The sequence below is a fragment of the Nicotiana tomentosiformis genome, chromosome 12, assembly GCF_000390325.3.
Source record: "Nicotiana tomentosiformis chromosome 12, ASM39032v3, whole genome shotgun sequence".
In the NCBI taxonomy this organism is placed as follows: Eukaryota; Viridiplantae; Streptophyta; class Magnoliopsida; order Solanales; family Solanaceae; genus Nicotiana; species Nicotiana tomentosiformis.
The window spans coordinates 110,313,195-110,332,526 of NC_090823.1; the positions used below are offsets into that span (position 1 = coordinate 110,313,195).

At 39.0% G+C, this 19,332-nt stretch overlaps 1 pseudogene; it reads left to right on the forward strand.

Moving 5' to 3' along the window:
* The first annotated feature begins 1,929 nt into the window (after positions 1-1,929).
* Positions 1,930-19,332, forward strand: part of LOC104105628 (tryptophan aminotransferase-related protein 4-like) — a 28,188-nt pseudogene continuing 10,785 nt past the window's right edge.

Genomic DNA, 19,332 nt, shown 5'->3' on the forward strand with positions numbered 1-19,332 from the left:
TTGCTCGAACCTGAGCAGCTTCAGCATCGTAGATGGACACCATTGCATCATCATTAGCCGTGGCTATTTCGACCTCCGATTTGGCCGCTGCAAGTTCTGTGGCCAGTCTCTATCGATCTGAAGTTTGTGAGCCCAACCGAGACTAGAACTCCTCGATTTTCTTGGCTTGCATCAAGGCCTTCTCTTTCAAGCTTCGGAGTTGGGTCTCAGCCGAGGCCAGTTAAGCTCGGGCAGCCTCCTTTTCTGACGCAAGGTGGTCCATGTTCTTCTTCCACTCCTCGGCCTCTGCTTTCACTACGTCCACTTCAACATGAAGATGCCCGATCACATCAAATTTTTGTTGGACCTGTGGGACCGAACTGTTATCCATCACACCCAAGTCAGTGTCATTAACCTCAAAGATTCTTTTTACCTACTCGATCAGATCATCTTGTTCTTTCCGAGCTGCTTCTAGCTTATCCCGAAGTCCTTTTGTTTCTCCTTCTCTCTGCTCACTGAGAAGCTTGAAGGCATATTTTTTCTTAGTAAGCCCTCGGATTTCGACTTTGTACCAGCCCAGCTCCCCTCGGGATCGGAAAAATGCCTCGTAATGAAGCACAAAGGCCTACAAAAATAGAAAGAATGAATTATACAAGGAAAGAAAAATACAAGTATGAAAATTGACAAAGAAAATATGAACTTACCCGATTCAGGGCCTGTTGAGCTTCGTTGAAAAGACAAGACGCTACCACTTCGCCCGAGCTCTTCTTCGGAGCATCTAAGTCACTCAAATCGGTGACATCTTCTACCCCAACAAACTAACCATGAAAATGATCTTCCTCTCCATGGGCTCCCTCCCCGTGACAAGTCTCCACGGCCTGAGTGTCACATATCATTGACTAGGAAAATCAAGGAAACAAAGGGGAATCCCCGATCTCTATTGCCCCAAGTAGGTTTTTTGGGTCGTCGCCTCCGTCTTGACGAGCCTCAAGCCCGGTTTCTGCATCAGCATCCACTGCCTCTTCAACGGTCTCTTCGCCTCGAGGTAAAACATCTTCGGTTCCCCTCGGCACGAGAACTTGGGTTGGAGTATCCTCCTCGACCTCATCGAGCCTAGACGGAGCATTATCAACCCCCACCGGTTTCGAAGTTTTTTGAATATCGGTGCTAGCTCGTGCACGGGCCACCAGCCCAGAATCACCTTCTTCTTCTTCTTCTTGTTCATCCCTTAGTCTTTGGACTAACTCCATAGTTAGTGGGATTGTATTCCCCTTGGGTTTACGTGTCACTCTCTTCTTGGGATTTTGACCCTCGGAGTTCGAGGCCCTTTTTCTCTTAATCACCTTCGCCGGTTTTGAGATAGGCGGTAAAGCTTATTCTTCACCGGACGGGGGTATCATAACTGCATCCTTTCCGAGACCTACAAAAGGAAAAATTAAGTAAATTCATGCTTGAAAAAATTCTTGAACGATAGGCAAATTGGTAAGCCGAGAAGAAGGCTTACCATGAGTACGAGCCTCCCACCGACCTTTTGACAAATCGCACCACGCGCGCTCGGCGTATGTTGACGTCGAGACCAGGCTCCTGACCCAGTTCTCAAGGTGGGAAACCACACCCGACATCCAAGCAACGGTTGCATCGATAAAAACACTGATAAGAAAGAATGAAGAAGTAAAAACAACAAACAGAAATTAAAGATGGGATCATACTTACGTTTCATATTCCATTTCTCAGGAAATGGTATGCTCTCAGCCAGGATTAGGTCCGAGGTCTTCACTCGAACGAACCGGCCCATCCAGCCCCGATCTTTGTCTTCATCTATACTCGAGGTAAATGCCTTGGTAGCCCAGTGTAGAAGCTTTATCATCCCACATCGGTAGAGTCGAGGCTATATAATCTTACGAGGTGGTCGAGGGTGAAAGGAAGCCCGTCGATTTTGCTCACGAAGAAATGGAGCAGTATCACGATCCTCCAGAAAGAAGGATGAATTTGGCTGAGGGTCACATGGTATTTCTTGCAGAAATCGACGATAACCGGATCAAGGGGACCCAGCGTTAAAGGATAAGTGTAAACACTCAGATACCCTTCCACGTGGGTAGTGATCGCTTCCTTCGGTGCCGATATCACAACCTCTTTGTTTTCCCAATTGCAATCTTTCTTCACCAGATCAAGAAGGCTTTTGGATATCGAGCATATATATATCGATACCGGCTCGCATCGACCAACAACCGATAAGGATTTCTCGACCTTAAAGTCGGAATCAATAGCACACCCCCAGGAATAAGTTCTTCAAGGCGTGGCTCCACCACTGGTTTCTCGCCGGCCGGCCGAGATGAGGAAGCAACCTATTTCTGCGGAACGATTTTAGATGTTTTAGCCATTTAGTTTTTGTGAACAAAGAAGAATCGAGATTGAAGTATTTGGTGTTTTAGGAAGAACAAGCAAAGAAATTTGAAAACCTAGAAATAGGGAGCTTTGGAGAAGGCAAAGAACTATGAAGATTGGAATGAAAAAGATTTGAAAGTAAAAGTTTGGAATAATGAAGAAGGGGGCTATTTATTGGTTTCACAACGACGGTTCAAAATTGGTAGTAGCCGACCATCGACTGACGCGCATTTAATGCCTTGGTAACTGTACCGACGGGACGTTTGTCGCCTACGTCACAATCGCGCTCGTCGCTGATGTCATTGCCCATCTAGTTAGAGTTCGAGAATTCATATCGTTTCTCTCTATCTTCTTTCCTAGAAACGAAGGGACTATCTGTATACGGTCAAAACCGGATTTGTCCTTCGAGATTGGAATATGTGGACCAAGGTTCATCATTGTAATATCAAGCCATGAAGCAGAGTTTGGTTGTCGAGCTCGAGCCCCAAAAACCAATCTAGATCGAGATCGGTCAAGATCGAGCTCGAGACATCGATGTCGAACAAATAGAGATCGGCCAAGATCGAGCTTGAGACATCGAGGTCGAACAAATAGAGATCGACCAAGATCGAGCTCAAGCCCTAGAAACCAATCAGGATCGAGATCGGCCAAGATCAAGATCGAGCCAAGAAACAAAAAAGCCGTTATAGCCGCAATTAGGGGGAGAATCTCGGCAGAAATCACGGCTTGAATCAAGGAAAAACTAATTAATTAATCTATCATGGGATCCCCACTTTGTATTTTTAATTATATCCAAAATGAGATTCCCCCACAATATTAAGAGTTGTTATCATTTGTAGAAGGACATATTCAATTTTGAGATATACAGAAAAGAGAGCAAATACTATCCTTTTTGGCTTTTGATATTTAGTCATATTATTTTTTTCTACCAATGATTCTTCACTCAATTTGGAGGTGATAGAACTTGAAGGCTTAGGCTAATTATTTCATTCGCTTTGCATTCATTTCTTTTATAACTAATTTCGATATTCATTTACATATCTTTTCCAATGTGTACCAATTTATCTCACGTATCCCTAGAACTACATATAAATTTAACTCTATCCGTTTTTTGGGAAACAAAATTATTTTCCGATCCCTTTTAAGCCATCAGATTGTTGCAAAACATCACTACCCTTTCCTACCTAAAAAGTTTTCGCCCTTTAGACATAATGAAATGAAATTTTGGGTGTGGCAATTCACATCTCTTTAGCCATACTCACTTAAACCCATAAGAATGAGATCAGATTTATTAACAAGTGAGAGCATTGCGTACTTATTAGCTTAAACCCTGACAGAGCTTTTATTATATATTTTGAAAGTTTATGCGGTTATATGGATTATATCTATTTACACAAAAATATATGTAAAAATCTACTAAAATCTCAATAAATATTAAATTTGAACTCATAATTTTAACAATATAATAAATTTAGTACAAGGTTGAACTCTTTAAATTTAAATCTAAGTATCCAGATACTCTAGTCTAATATATCCACCGCAATTAGTGGTTGTTACAGCCATGTTGGCTGTCTTTAAAGTCTATCTACAGAACAACTGCCATTGATTGTAATTCCAAATTGCCAATCACTGCACAATACTCCTAAGTACCTTTTGTTTGGTAAATGATCACTGGTGATTTTAAGCACCTTTTCTTAATTTCCAAAGATGCAACGTTCTTGAAATCCGTTTGACTAGTCTTTTTTTTTTTTTTTTTTTTTAAATGCAAAGAAGGCCTCTTTTGCTAAGGATGGAAAGGCCTTAATTCTCACTTATACTTCAAATTACTAAAGTAGCACTAGTAAACTTCGTGCGTGATTGAGATTTGAGAACCTGCACTTTATTTCAAGTCGATCTAAAGAATGAGATAACAACTACTATCAATTATAGTGATTCCAAGTTCCAACCTACTAAATACTATTCCTACGTCTAGACGTGTTTCTTCTTTACACGTATCTTAAGAAAATATAAATTTAAAGGGATTTTGGACAATTTTACTCTTACATATGTCTTAAGATATAATCTCTCTTAATTGAATATTTTTACTTTATTTATGTGTTATCTCCATCTTCAAGAACAATTATATTAAGGGTATAATGGAAAAAATATAATTATTTTTGTCTTGAATTACTAGTATAATAAATAATGTGAGATAATTATTTTTAGAAATCACTACAGATAATTTAGGACAGAGAGAGTAATCTTTGCAGCATTCACACATTTTGTCATTCCACAATTTTTGCATCTAGAAGTAGGAGTGTACATAGGTCGGGTTAGTTCGAATTTTCTAATTACCAAACCAAATCAATTGTATTGGATTATTAAATCTAAAGACCAAACAAAACCAATAAAAGTCGAGTTTTTTAATCTCAGTTTTTCTCGGCTTTTTTGAATTTTCGGGGTTTCCGGATTTTTTCCCATAAAGGCTTCATAGCACAAAATATAAAATTTGTGCTCCAAATATTTCTTTAATCATAGTAAGAAAGAACTATATAAGGTGTTTTCCAATAAAATAGCATAAATATGAGATGAGTCATCGCATTGTATTAAACTATTCAACAATAAAGACAATAAAATCGCATAAAATAAATATTATTAATAAGCCATAATGAAAACAAACATAATTTAAAATTACTAATAAGTTGCTAAAATAAGTACGACTAATAAATACTATTATTTACATGACTAAACACTAAAAGAAAAATAAGTTATACATTTTATCTAAACCATGGATAAACTAAAAAATAGATATTTATACAACACTATTTTCATCCATAGTACAATTGAATTGAATGTCTTTTATTAGCATTAGTATTGATTTGATTTTGGTTTAGGATTTATTTGAGTTAATAACATATATGGACTATAAAACTTATTGGAACATCCAAAAATTATAAGTCCAAGATTGAAATAATACGTTAAAAGATAAAACTATGAAAAATAAGAAATATTTATAAACTACACTATAATAAATATTTTTATGTATTAAATATATTTAAAACTTTTATACATATAATGTCGGGTTGGTTTGGTTTCGGTTTGACTTTTTTTAATTAAAACCAAACCAAACCAAATATGGTCGGTTTTGTTTTTCCAACGCCAAACCAAATCAAACCAAACCATAGTCGAATTTTTTTCTCGGTTTGACTCGGATTATCGGGTTCATGCGGTTTGTTAGTTTTATTTGTACAACCCTAGCTAAGGGTAGCAAGTAGGCCGGTCCCGGGCCTAAACGGGCCAAGTGGGCCGGTCCAAACGGTCCCGGACCGGTTCCAAATTAAACGGGCCAAACGGTCTTTTTGTAGGGACCAGGACCGTTTGGCCCGCGGGCTAAATGGGCTAAGTGGGCCCAATAGGTTTTTAAAAAAAAATTAAATTAAATAGATATTAGAGACTAAAGGATGTTAAAAAAAATATCTAAGGAAATGCTTTGTAAATTTTATTATAGAATTGTGACCTAAATTTTAATATTCAATATTTAATATCGAATATAACTTATATATATACACACTATACTATACTATATATACATCTTATATCGAATATAACTTATATATATATATATATATATATATATAGTATAGTATAGTATAGTATATATATTATACTATACTATACGTACATCTTATATAGCTTATATACTATACATTTAGTATATATATATATATATATATATATATATATATATATATATATATTATACTATACTATATGTACATCTTATATACTATACACTTAGTATATATATACTTTTTAGTAGTAACATGAAAGGATCAAAGTATGATACTTTTTAGCTGGTATAAATATGGAATGATAGAAGATCAAGTTTTAGCTCAACTCAGATTACAGTTTCAACTAATTTCCCACTTTTAGATATATTATCCTCTTTATCGGCTAGCTACACCAGTAGCATAGCTAAATATTATGTCGCTTAAAATCACAGCAGAGAATTTGGCAGCTGGTGACCCCATTAGCCGTATTATATATAATATAATACGATATAAGATTGTACATCTTTTATTCGGCTAATGGGGTAACCAATTGCCAAATTCTCTGCTGTGATTTTAAGAGACATTATATTTAGCTATGCTACTAGTGTAGCAAGCCGATAAAGAGGATAATATATCTAAGAGTAGAAAATTAGTTGAAACTGTAATCTGAGTTGAGCTTAAACTTGATCTTCTATCATTCCATATTTATATCAGCTAAAAAGTATCATATTTTGGTCCTTTCATGTCACTACTAAAAAGTGTATGTATATATATATATAAATTCGGTAAACTCGTTCCAACTCTTAAGTTTTAATATATACATCTTATATAAGCTATATAAGATGTACATATAGTATAGTATATATATATATATATATATCAGCAGGTTGTGCAAGATAAACATAGCAAAACCCAACATAGGGAATCCAGTCTTGCAAATATGATGATATCATAATCTTTGAGAAATATTCAGATAGGAGTTGGTGTTGTTAAAGGTAATGTATAAGTGTTATGAAAAAAATAGTGCCACTGAGATATATATACATACATATAGTGTCACAACCCAAAATCCAACTAGTCGTGATGGCACCTAACCCAACCTGCTAGGTAAGCCAACTTTAAATTATCCAATTCCAACAATAATTATTAAAGCAATTTAAGTGAATAAACATCTTTATCTTATACATCCCCCAAGAACTGGTAGTATAAATCATGAGCTTCTAAAAATAGAGTATGCAAAGCGGAAATGAAATAAATACATAGTTTGTTTGAATAATACATAAACTGAGCTTTTTATAAATCTAAGGCTACCCTGAATAAGAGGCAGCTACAACAGGAACGCAAGTACATCTTCAAGTCCCGCAACCATCGAGCACAACAACAACAATAGCCAACATCTGCACGCAATGTGCAAAAGTGTAGTATCAGTACAACCGATCCCATGTACTGTGTAAGTAACAAACCTAGCCGTAGGTTGAAAGTAGTGAGGAGATTCTACCAAGGTCAGGTCCATAACCAATAGTCCACAACAGTCCATAATAACATAAAGCAAATAATACCAGAAGTAACTCAGAGATAAAATGCTCAGCCAAAACATGATTTCAAAAATAATAGTTCTTCCTTTCAAGTACATCAGTGAAAAACCCAAATCATTTACCGAAATTTCCAAAAGTATGAATAAGTTTGAAAGCAATAATTTTCCCAAAATCCTTTAAATAATAAATGATATGTTTCATTTCCTTTCCAGATAACCCGTATAAAACAAATGCATCACTATGCCCATCTGTCAACATGTGAGAGAAATCATGAATAATGTGATACCGTCAGTATGAGGAAAATAAATCTCTATGCATCTATGTCATGTGTGCATGTCAATGCAATGTATCTCAGAGATTGCACTCATGTACTCACACTCTCAGAATACTCAATCTCACTGTCTCGCATTCTCTCTCACTATGCTCAACACACTCAATCACTCAGCGCTATACAATACCTGCTACGACGTGCAACCCGATCTCTGTTTATAGTCGACTGCGCTTACTGGGGGTTTGTACAGACTCATGAGGGGCTCCTATAGCCCAAGCGCTATAAGCACGACCAATTAACGTGCTATAATATCATATCTGGGTTCGCACGGACAACTCACGTGCTCCACGGCCAACTCACGTACTATAATAATATCTGGATCTACATGGCCAACTCACGTGCTGCACGGCCAACTCACGTGCAATAGTATAATATATGTATCCGCACGGCCAACTCACGTGCTGCACGGCCAACTCACGTGTTGCATGGCCAACTCACGAGCAATAGTATAATATACATAAAGCCAACATGGCCTGCTGCAGGATGGCAGCCCCGATCCACATAATAATCCTCACAATCAGGCCCTCGGCCCTATTCGGTCATCAATCTCTCCGGTCTCTCTCATGGGCTCACAATGTCATGAAAAAAACCCCAAAATAATGATATGATGTATCAATAAATAATAACAGAGACTGAGATATGATATGTAATGACATGAATATGATTGAGTATAATTTTCAATTTAACACAAATAATTCACAGCAATATGACCTATGTGGGTCCCAATAATACTGGCACATAGCCTCAACATGATTTTCAGCTCAATTTCTTTAACACATAAAACCACATGGAAAATGCCAAGATTACTTAACTACAAAATTTCACAGAAACAATTATGTCACAATTTCTATAGTGCACGCCCACACGCCTGTCACCTAGCATATGCGTCATCTCCCAACAATTCACAAAAATACATATATTTTGGGTTCATACCCTCAACTCCAAGATTAGAAGAGTTACTTACCTCTAACAAGCCGAATCCAATGTCGAGCAAGCTAAACAATGCTCCAGAACTCCCATTATGCGCGTATCAACTCCCGAATGGCTCGAATCTCCACAATTAATTTTATTCAGTCCACACAATTTATAGGAATTAATTTCATATCAAAATGCTAATATTTTCCACAAAATCTGAAATCTGAAATCACCCGTAGGTCCCGCGTCTCGAAATCTGAAGAAACTCATAAAATACGATAACCCATCCAATTACAAGTTCAACCATACTAATTTCCTTCTATTTCTCTTGAAAATTCAATAATCTTACACCAAAAATGAAGATTAATTCATGGAACATAATCACAAGGGAGTTAAGAACACTTACCCCAAGTTGTGTGGAAAATTTCCTCTCCAAAATCACCCAAACCGTGCTCCAAAATCCGAAAATGAGAAATATTCTCTGAACTCTCGTTTTAAACACTGCTCAGGCATTTCCGTACCTACGGTGCATGGGCTCGCACCTGTGCATCCGCATTTGCTGAACAAATTGCACGCCTGCGGACAATGCCACCCTCTTAAAACCTCGCATCTGCGGCGCCCTTCTCGCATCTGCGGGCTCGCAGATGCGCAAACCCTTCGCACCTGCATTCGCCCTAGGCCAGCCCCAGTCCGCATCTGCGCCAACACCTTTGCACTTGAGGCCTCGCAGATGCGGCAAATTCCTCGCACATGCGAGCACTTCCTAGTCCCACTCTTAGCCGCTTCTGCGACTGATCTCGCGCACATGCGGCTTCACATCTGCGATCAAAAGCTTCGCATGTGCGATCACACCAGTAGGCAGCAGTTCCAGAAATGTTTCAAGTTGAATTTGATCTGTCAACCATCCGAAACTCACCCGAGCCACTCGGGACCCCGTCCAAATATACCAACAAGTCCTAAACCACACCACGGACCTACTCGAGGCCTCAAATCACATCAAACAACCTCAAAAATATGAACTACACACAGATTTAAGCCTAATAAATTTTGAAATTTCCAAATTCTACAAACGACGCCGAAACCTATCATATCACGTCCGATTGACTTCAAACTTTGCACACAAGTTACATTTTACATTATGGACCTGTTCAAATTTCCAGAATCGGATTCCGACCTCGATATCAAAAAGTCAACCCTTTTGTCAAACTTCTCAAAAATTTAACTTTCGGCATTTCAAGCCAAATTCCACTACGTACTTCCAAATAATTTTCCAGACACGCTCCTAAGTCCAAAATCATCATACGGAGCTATTGGAATCATCAAAACTCCATTCCAGGGTCGTTTACACATAAGTCCATATCCGATCACTATTTTAACTTAAGCTTTAAACCTTGGAACTAAGTGTTTCAATTCATTCCAAAACCTCACCGGACCCGAAGCATTTACCCCGTCAATTCACACAACAATTGTAAAGTATAATTTGAGCAGTAAAGGGGGAAGAAAGGTTGTAATAATCAAAATGACTGGCCGGGTCGTTACATTCTCCCCACTTAAACTTACGTTCGTCCTCGAACGTGCCAAGAGTTATTTCCAAACCATTAAATCACTGTTCCATCTCACCACACACGTACCCGGGGGTGAAGCCGCGTCACCCTATTCTATATAGGCTTGTCAACACAATCCAACTGAATTCATTAATTTAACTCTATCCCATAAACCTTGGAATTTAATTTCCAGCCTTTAAGATTTCTTTCAAGACACAAATGTTACATTTACACACTGTATAAGTTCGAACAAGTTGCATCGAGCTATAACTATAACTACAGATATAGTCAACCAACATATTACACAACTCGCATACTCGTAGCACCATTCCTGATCGCAGTGACTACTCCAAAACCAACCACATACTAGTATTAAACCCATATCGAACCAAACCTCATCCCAAAACTTTCGTACATTGTTGATAATAAGAGAAACATGCGAAATTTCATGAAAACGTACCAGATCAACAAGTCACGGAGCTCTCTCGCCCCAACCAGAATCATAATCTCTTTCTGAGCCGACTTTCAATAGCATCCTTCCGAACATACCGTAATCGAACCTGATAGTACCCATTCTAGGTCCAATGACCTTATTTAACTAAACACAACTATTCCATGGACATGCGCACCAATATAACTCAGAGCCATAACCCATGCCATCCGTGCACCAATATGCAACAATTCAAATGTACTCAATCGTGGAAAATAACTCAAAATGAGAAAATTGCCCCGCCAGATTAACACAATGCCACACAAATACTCATAACCCATACGCAATCAATCATGCAATACCCAAATACTCATCACGCTCAAATTCCGCTATAAGGCTCAAATAGAACCGCATCATCTGTGCACATAACCAGTGAATCACAACTCCTCGTAGCATAAAAGAGTAACTCACAGATCATTTCAGAATACGAATAAGTTCAACATCAACCGAATGATACATCCCTCAACAATAGCAGTATGGAGCCAGCCATTCCGACTCGGTGTAGAATACACATCTTAATTGGGCCTACCAATGGACCGCCAAATTAACTCGGGTTACCCACAAATAGATAAAAATTCTTCCAAAAATCCATAATGACTAAATCATAATATATTCTGTCATCTGGCTAGCTACGACCACAACTTCACAGTCCACAGCCATGAAACAATCCGCTCATGAGAACTCCCAATCTCCAAATCCATAGAACACGCGAATCACCATATTTGATTCCATGTCTACCGCCCGAATGTCTAAAACCTCTCTCATACATGATCATCCCACGATAAATACTTTAAAAATTCTTCCGTGCCACTTGGCAAAATTTGAATATCAGCATTCTGACAACCGTGTGAGTACCGCAATACTAGTTTATATATCCGTAAGTCAAAATACAATGCGCCTTCTAAAGTCCGCCCCTTTCTCATACAACACCAAGTAGTAATAGTATTCATCTAGTTGTTTGAAACCGTTCATGTTGTCCAACAGTCGTTACCTTTTTTTTAAAAACTGTACTGCCACCTTGTACATAAAAATCTAGTTTTCGTACAACACATAACATCTATCTTGCCATCATGTGAAAAGCACAAGAATCTTATTGTTAACTTTAAGTCACCAATAAATAACATACCATTTTAGTTAGAAACCTTTCTCTTTCTTCTTTCCAGGAGAAAATCACAATTCACAACACGTTCTCCACACCGGTAGAAACCATCAAGAATACTTTGGAATCCATTTGGACATAATCAATCCCTTAAAACTAAATTCCTCTAACTCGACCAAGCAACGCAGGTCACCAAGTCTAGGTGTATTGCCACAAAGCACTTGTAGAAACCCCCCACATCATAAGCACCCAAAGAACCGATCATATCCATTACCTTACTGATCCAACCTACTACCCAGTTGTCCTATTTTCTCCGAGTCCCTTCCGAATTTATCTTTGGATTGATACTTCTTCTTGCTAAAATATCATGATCTTTAACCACAACTCACCCTACAAACCTTATCATAGAACCACAATGCCCTACGACCCATAAGCAACTGTATTTTTCTTAAGCACCTTCAAAATAACCACAACTATAACACTCACTCTGAGAATACCTTATGTGAATTTGAAATTGTTCTCCTTACCTTTCTTATACAAAAATGTAGAATCCTTAGTCATATAGAATTTTCACAAGTCCAGGCACCATCAAACGCAAATCTCAGATTTTATCCATACACAAGTTCTGAAATATTCTCAATTGCTACATATAATTCTCAAACTGTAACGACCCGACCGGTTGTTTCGAGAGTTATAACTTCGTTTTCTCCATTTCTACTTCTTTTTGTGTTATTCAGTTATATTATGTTGTATTGGATTAGTTGGTTCGGGTCCGTAAGGAGCTCGGAGTGAAATGAGATACTTAGTCTCATAATTAAAAAATATTAAGTTAGAAAAGTGGACCGGATATGGACCTATGAGTAAACGACCTAAGATTCAAATTCTGATAATTCCAATAGCTCCGTATGGTAATTTAGGGCTTAGGAGCATGTCCGAAATATTATTTGGAGGTATGTGGTAGAATTAAGCTTGAATTGGCAAAATTAAAAATTTGGCGATTTCGGTCGGCAGTGAAAAATTGATATCGAGGTCGGAATGGAATTCCGAAAGTTGGAGTAGGTTTGTAGTATCATTTTTGACATGTATGCAAAATTTGAGGTTATTCGGACATGGTTTGGTTGGTTTCGGCATCAGTTGCCGAATTTGGATATTTAGAAGTTCTTAGGCTTGAATCCGAGGGTAATTTGGTATTTGGATATTGTTTTGAGTGATTTTAAGGTTCGACTAAGTTTGTATGTTGATATATGACTTGTTGGTATTTTTGGTTGAGGTCCCGAGGGCCTCGGGGTGATTTCGGGTGGTTAACGGATTTGTTGAAATTGGAAATTTGCAGCTGGAGTTGCTGCTTCTGCTATTTCCGCACCTGCGGAAGAAAGGGTCGCAGGTGCGAGGCTGCTGGTGCGCAAGTGCAGGAGACGCTGGGCCAAGGCTGGGAACGCAGGTGCAAAGAATTGGCCGCATCTGCGAGCCTGCAGGTGCGAGGTCTTGAGCGCAGATGTGCAGATGAGGAGTTTGGACAGGTTTCGCAGATGCAAAATCTGGGTGATTAAGTGAGTTGCGTAGGTGCGGCTTCTTGGACCGCATGTGCAGTCGCGCGGTGCGAGAAAATGGCCGTAGGTGCAAAAAACCTCGACAGAAACCATAAATATAACCCTTCGCGAATTTTGGTCATTCTTCACAATTACAACTCGGTTTTTGGAGCTTTTGGGAGAGATTTGAAGAGGGAATCAAGGGTATTTCGTTGAGGTAAGTTACTTGAGCCCTAATACTTGTATATATGGTGATTTTCCGTTGTTTTAATTATGGTAATTAGTGAAAATGAGGGGTTAGGGCTTGAAATATTTGGAGAGTAATTTAAGGATTTGAAGGACCAAACGACGTCAGATTTTGATGAATTTGGTATGGTTAGACTCGTGAGTGAATGCGATTTCTAGTTTTGTAAAATTTGTCGGATTTCGAGATGTGGGCCCGGGGGCCGGGTTTGAGCCAATTTCGAGTTTGGGTCTAATTTTGTAGTTTTTCTTGTGGAATTCATTCCGTTAGCGCGTATTGATGGTATTGTACTGATTGTGAATAGATTATGAGCATTTGGAGGCCGAGTCCAGAGGCAAGATTATTACGGATTAGATATTTGACCGGTTTGAGGTAAGTAACGATTGTAAATCTAGTCTTGAGGGTATGAAACCCCGGATTTTGTATCGTTCTACTATTTTTAGTGACACACATGCTAGGTGACGGGCGTGTGGGCGTGCATTGTTGGAGATTTGTGACTTGGTCCGTCCCGTAGCAACTGTAAAGTTGCATACTTTGTTGAAACCATATGATACTTATATGTTTTAGAAAGAATTTCTGTAAATTTGGCTGAATGTCATGTTTGGGCTTTGCGCCAAAGCTGTTTGGACCCTTAGGGGCTATTTATTACCATCCTCTTATTGTTTTCGATTGAAAATCTATACTCAGTCATGTTTATACTTGTTTACCACATAACTCAGTTTTATGACTCTATTTTGATGCATATAAATATTTTGGGCCGAATGCCCTGTTTTATTGAAATGCCCAAGTGACTTGAGAGGTTTATAACTGAGTGAGGCCGAGGGCCTGATTTGTGAAGATGAGTGTGGATCGGGGCTGCCTGCCTGCAGCATATTTATGACTGAGTGAGGCCGAGGGCCTGATTTGTGAGGATGAGTGTGGATCGAGGCTGCCCGCCTGCAACATACCTTATTATTATAGCACGTGAGTTGTCCGTGCAACACGTGAGTTGTCCATGCAGATTATAGCGCTTGGGCTGAAGGAGCCCCTCCGGAGTCTATACACACCCCCAGTGAGCGCAGGTACCTACTGAGTGCGAGTGCCGAGTGCTGAGTGACTGGGACGCATGAGTGATTGTGAGGTATGCCCGAGTGGCAAGAGTTATTGTGAGGTATGCTCGAGTGACACGAGTGATTATGAGGTTTGCTCAAGGGGCTATATATGAGTGATATTTTGCCCGAGGGGTTGTTTATGATTTCATCATTTTTGCTCACCTTTGCATTGAGCCTTTGTTTGAAAACTGTTGGAAAAATATCTTTAAATGATTTTTACTGGAACCGGGTTTAAACGAGATAATTTGATTCAAACACTAATTTTTAAAGCATGTTGTACTTTACTGAGATTTCATGATATGAACGTTATATGCTTTATTGCTCGTCACTACTACTCAGTATTTGTTTATTGTTGTTACTTACTGAGTTGGCATACTCACGTTACTCCCTGCACCTTGTGTGCAGATTCAGGTGTAGCTAGACACGGTAGCGGTTATTGAGTGTTCTGGTTGCAGATTTTCTTGGAGATAGCATGGTAGTTGTTTGGCGATCGCAGCCTCTGCTCTTCTCCCTCTTATCTTCCTCTAGTTGTATTTAGCTATTTTCCAGGATGAGTTAGTCTTGATATTATTAGACAAATTGTAGTAGATGCTCATGACTAGTGACACCCCGATGCCAGGCTTTTCTTTTCCGCACATTTGTTTTCTTTGATTTGAACTCCTTAAATGAAGGTTTTATGTTAACTAGTATTGAAATTATCTTTGAAATAAAAATATAAATATCGGTTTTGTTTGGAAATGAGTCGGCTTGCCTAGTTCCACGATAGACGCCATCACGACAGATTAGGTTTTTGGGTCGTGACACAAACCCACTGGAGTATTTCTTGGGAGTCACCCACTTTGCTCAAATCAAATTGCATCGCCCAAATGGGCCAAAAGACACGTGCCCCATTAACACCACAACACTCAAAGAAGTAACTCTACTTTAACACCACATATCAAATTCATACTCCGTGCGTACTACATCATACACCAATAACAACTCACTCATCCCGCGAATTTTATTTAATCATACGTGCAATATAATCCTTAACCAGGAATTTCCTTATCCTAGTCATCCTCGATCTCAACTTTTGCAAGTCATAGCTAACTCACAAGTATGCTTCAGACCAAAGTTAAAATTTAACACCTAACCATGAAATCAAATTGTCAATAGCAGACTCCCCCACTTGGCTCAAAGCCATAGATTAAAACATTCTATAACTTACAATACCAATACTCTCTTACTTCCATAATGCCACAGTCAGTCCAACGAAACTTCTTCCCAAGTTCATACAACGCCAACTATAAAAATACCTCAATCATCCGCTAAGCTCGTATTCATCCTCTTAACACACAAGTCAACTTTCTCAACCAGATTCAGATTCAAATCTCCACCCATACACCCCGTCGGCAGAAAAGAAACTCTCTACTCACATCATAAGGAATACTCCTATGTAGATTACTTCGCAGGGGATAATCCACATGCTTAGCCTCAATTTGGTATCTTGTTATACCCTTTCGCATTCACAATTACTATGCATCACTTAGTCTATCTGAGTCCAAACTCACTAACCAGACATGAGAATTTAATTTGTCCCAAAATTTAACAATAGTGAAAGATTCTTCAAAACATTCACACTCGGGATTGTACGTCACATAGAAAAGAAAATCAAGCACCCAATGACCTTTCCTTTACATTTCAAGGAAACACTTCTCGTCATATTCAAAACGTCTTAACACGTTCCGCAGTTACATCATACTCATCACAAAGCCATTCCACCGCTCATCGAGTCACAAATTCCACCTGTAGGGACATTATCAGACATATGAATCCAAATGTACAAGTTACAACTGAAGCTACCGAGCCTAAGCTGCGATCTAAACCTGGCCTCAAGTCCTCCAGACTGGCCCATCACCAAAACACAGAATACACATCTTGAACCTCATTTGCAAAATCACAAGCCGGCGATGCACAACTGATACCGAGCGCTCATGTGCGCATACGAATACGTGGAAGGAATTCAAAGAGTTATATTTCAAGCTGAATCTATTCCGCACGATAAGGAAAGAAATATGGGAAGTATGTATCCTAAATGCCTTGTAGCCTCTCTAAGATAAGTAGGGACGTTATCATACCGATCCGCAAGACTCTACTAGATACTTTCTCATGACTTTTAGAACCTATGAACCTAGAGCTATGATACCACCTTGTCACGACCCAATATCCAACTAGTTGTGATGGCACCTAACCCAACCCGCTAGGTAAGCCAACTTTCAATTATCCAATTTCAATAATAATTATTAAAGCAATTTAAGTGTATAAACATCTTAATCTTATGCATCCCCCAAGAACTGATAGTACAAATCACGAGTTTCTAAGTATAGAGTATACAAAGCGAAAATGAAATAAATACATAGTTTGTTTGAATAATACATAAGCAGAGCTTTTTATAAATCTAAGGCTAACTTGAACAAGAGGCAGCTACAATAGGAATGCAAGTACATCTTCAAGTCCCGCATCCATCGAGCACAACAACAAGATCAACCAATATCTACACGCAATATGCAGAAGTGTAGTATCAGTATAACCGACCCCATGTACTGAGCAAGTAATAAACCTAGCCGTAGGTTGAAAGTAGTGACAAGCTTTTACCAAGGTCGGGTCGATAACCAATAGTCCACAACAGTCCATAATAACATAAAGCAAATAATACCAGAAGTAACTCAGAGATAAAATGCTCAGCCAAATCATGATTTCAAATATAATAGTTCTTCTTTTCAAGTACATCAGTGAAAAACCCAAATCGTTTACCGAAATTTCCAAAAATATGAATAAGTTTGAAAGCAATAATTTTCCCAAAATCCTTTCAATAATAAATGATATGTTTGATAACCCGTATAAAACAAATGCATCACTATGCCCATCTGTCAACATGTGAGAGAAATCATGAATAATGTGATACCGTCAGCATGAGAAAAATAAATCTCTATGCATATATGTCATGTGTGCATGTCAATGCAATGTATCTCAGAGATTGTACTCATGTACTCACACTCTCAGAATACTCAATCTCACTGTCTCGCATTCTCTCTCACTATGCTCAGCACACTCAATCACTCAGCGCTATACAATACCTGCTACGACGTGCAGCCCGATCCCTGTTTATAGTCGACTGCGCTAACTGGGGTTCTGTACAGACTCATAAGGGGATCCTACAGCCCAAGATCTATAAGCACGACCAACTCACGTGTTGCACGGACAACTCACGTGCTATAATATCATATCTGGATCCGCACGGCCAACTCACGTGCTGCACGACCAACTCACGTGCAATAGTATAATATATGTATCCGCACGGCCAACTCACGTACTGCACGGCCAACTCACGTACAATAGTATAATATATATAAAGCCAATATGGCCTGCTGCGGGCGGGCAGTCCCGATCCACATAATAATCCTCACAATCAGGTCTTCGGCCTTATTCACTCACAATGTCATGAAAATAATCCCAAAATGATGATATGATATATCAATAAATAATAACAGAGACTGAGATATGATATGTAATGACATAAATATGATTGAGTATAATTTTCAATTTAACACAAATAATTCACAGCAATATGACCTATGTGGCTTCCAATAATACTGGCACATAGCCTCAACATGATTTTCAGCTCTTTAACATATAAAACCGCATGGAAAATGCCAAGATTACTTAACTACAAAATTCCACAGAAATAATTATGTCACAATTTCTATAGTGCACGCCCACACGCCCGTCACCTAGCATGTGCGTCACCTCCCAACAATTTACAAAAATACATATATTTTGGGTTCATACCCTCAACTCCAAGATTAGAAGAGTTACTTACCTCGAACAAGCCGAATTCAATGTCGAACAAGCTAAACAACGCTCCAGAACTCCCATTATGCGCGTATCAACTCCCGAATGGCTCGAATCTACCACAATTAATTTTATTCAGTCCACACAATTTATTGAAATTAATTTCATATCAAAATGCTAATATTTTCCACAAAATTCGAAATCACCCGTGGATCCCACATCTCGAAATCCGATGAAACTCATAAAATACGACAATCCATCCAATTACAAGTTCAACCATACTAATTTTCTTCTATTTCTCTTGAAGATTCAATAATCTTACATCAAAAATGAAGATTAATTCATGGAACATAATCACAAGGGAGTTAAGAACACTTACCCCAAGTTGTGTGGAAAATTTCCTCTCCAAAATTACCCAAATCGTGCTCCAAAATCCGAAAATGAGAAAAATCCTCGGAACTCTCGTTTTAAACACTGCCCAGGCATTTTCGCACCTGCAATGCCTGGGCTTGCACCTGCACTTCCGCATTTGCGCGCCTGTGGACATTGCCAACCTCTCAAAACCTCGCATCTGCAGGCTCGCAGATGCGCAAACCCTCCGCACCTACTTTCACCCCAGGCCAGCCCTAGTCCGCATCTGCGCCAACACCTTCGCACCTGCGGCCTCGCAGATGCGGCAAATTCCTCGCACTGCCCAGTCCCACTCTTGGCCGCTTCTGCGACTGATCTTGCGCACATGCGGCTTTGCACCTGTGATCAAAAGCTTCGCAAGTGCGATTACATTAGTAGGTAGCAGTTCCAGAAATGTTTCAAGTTAAATTTGATCCGT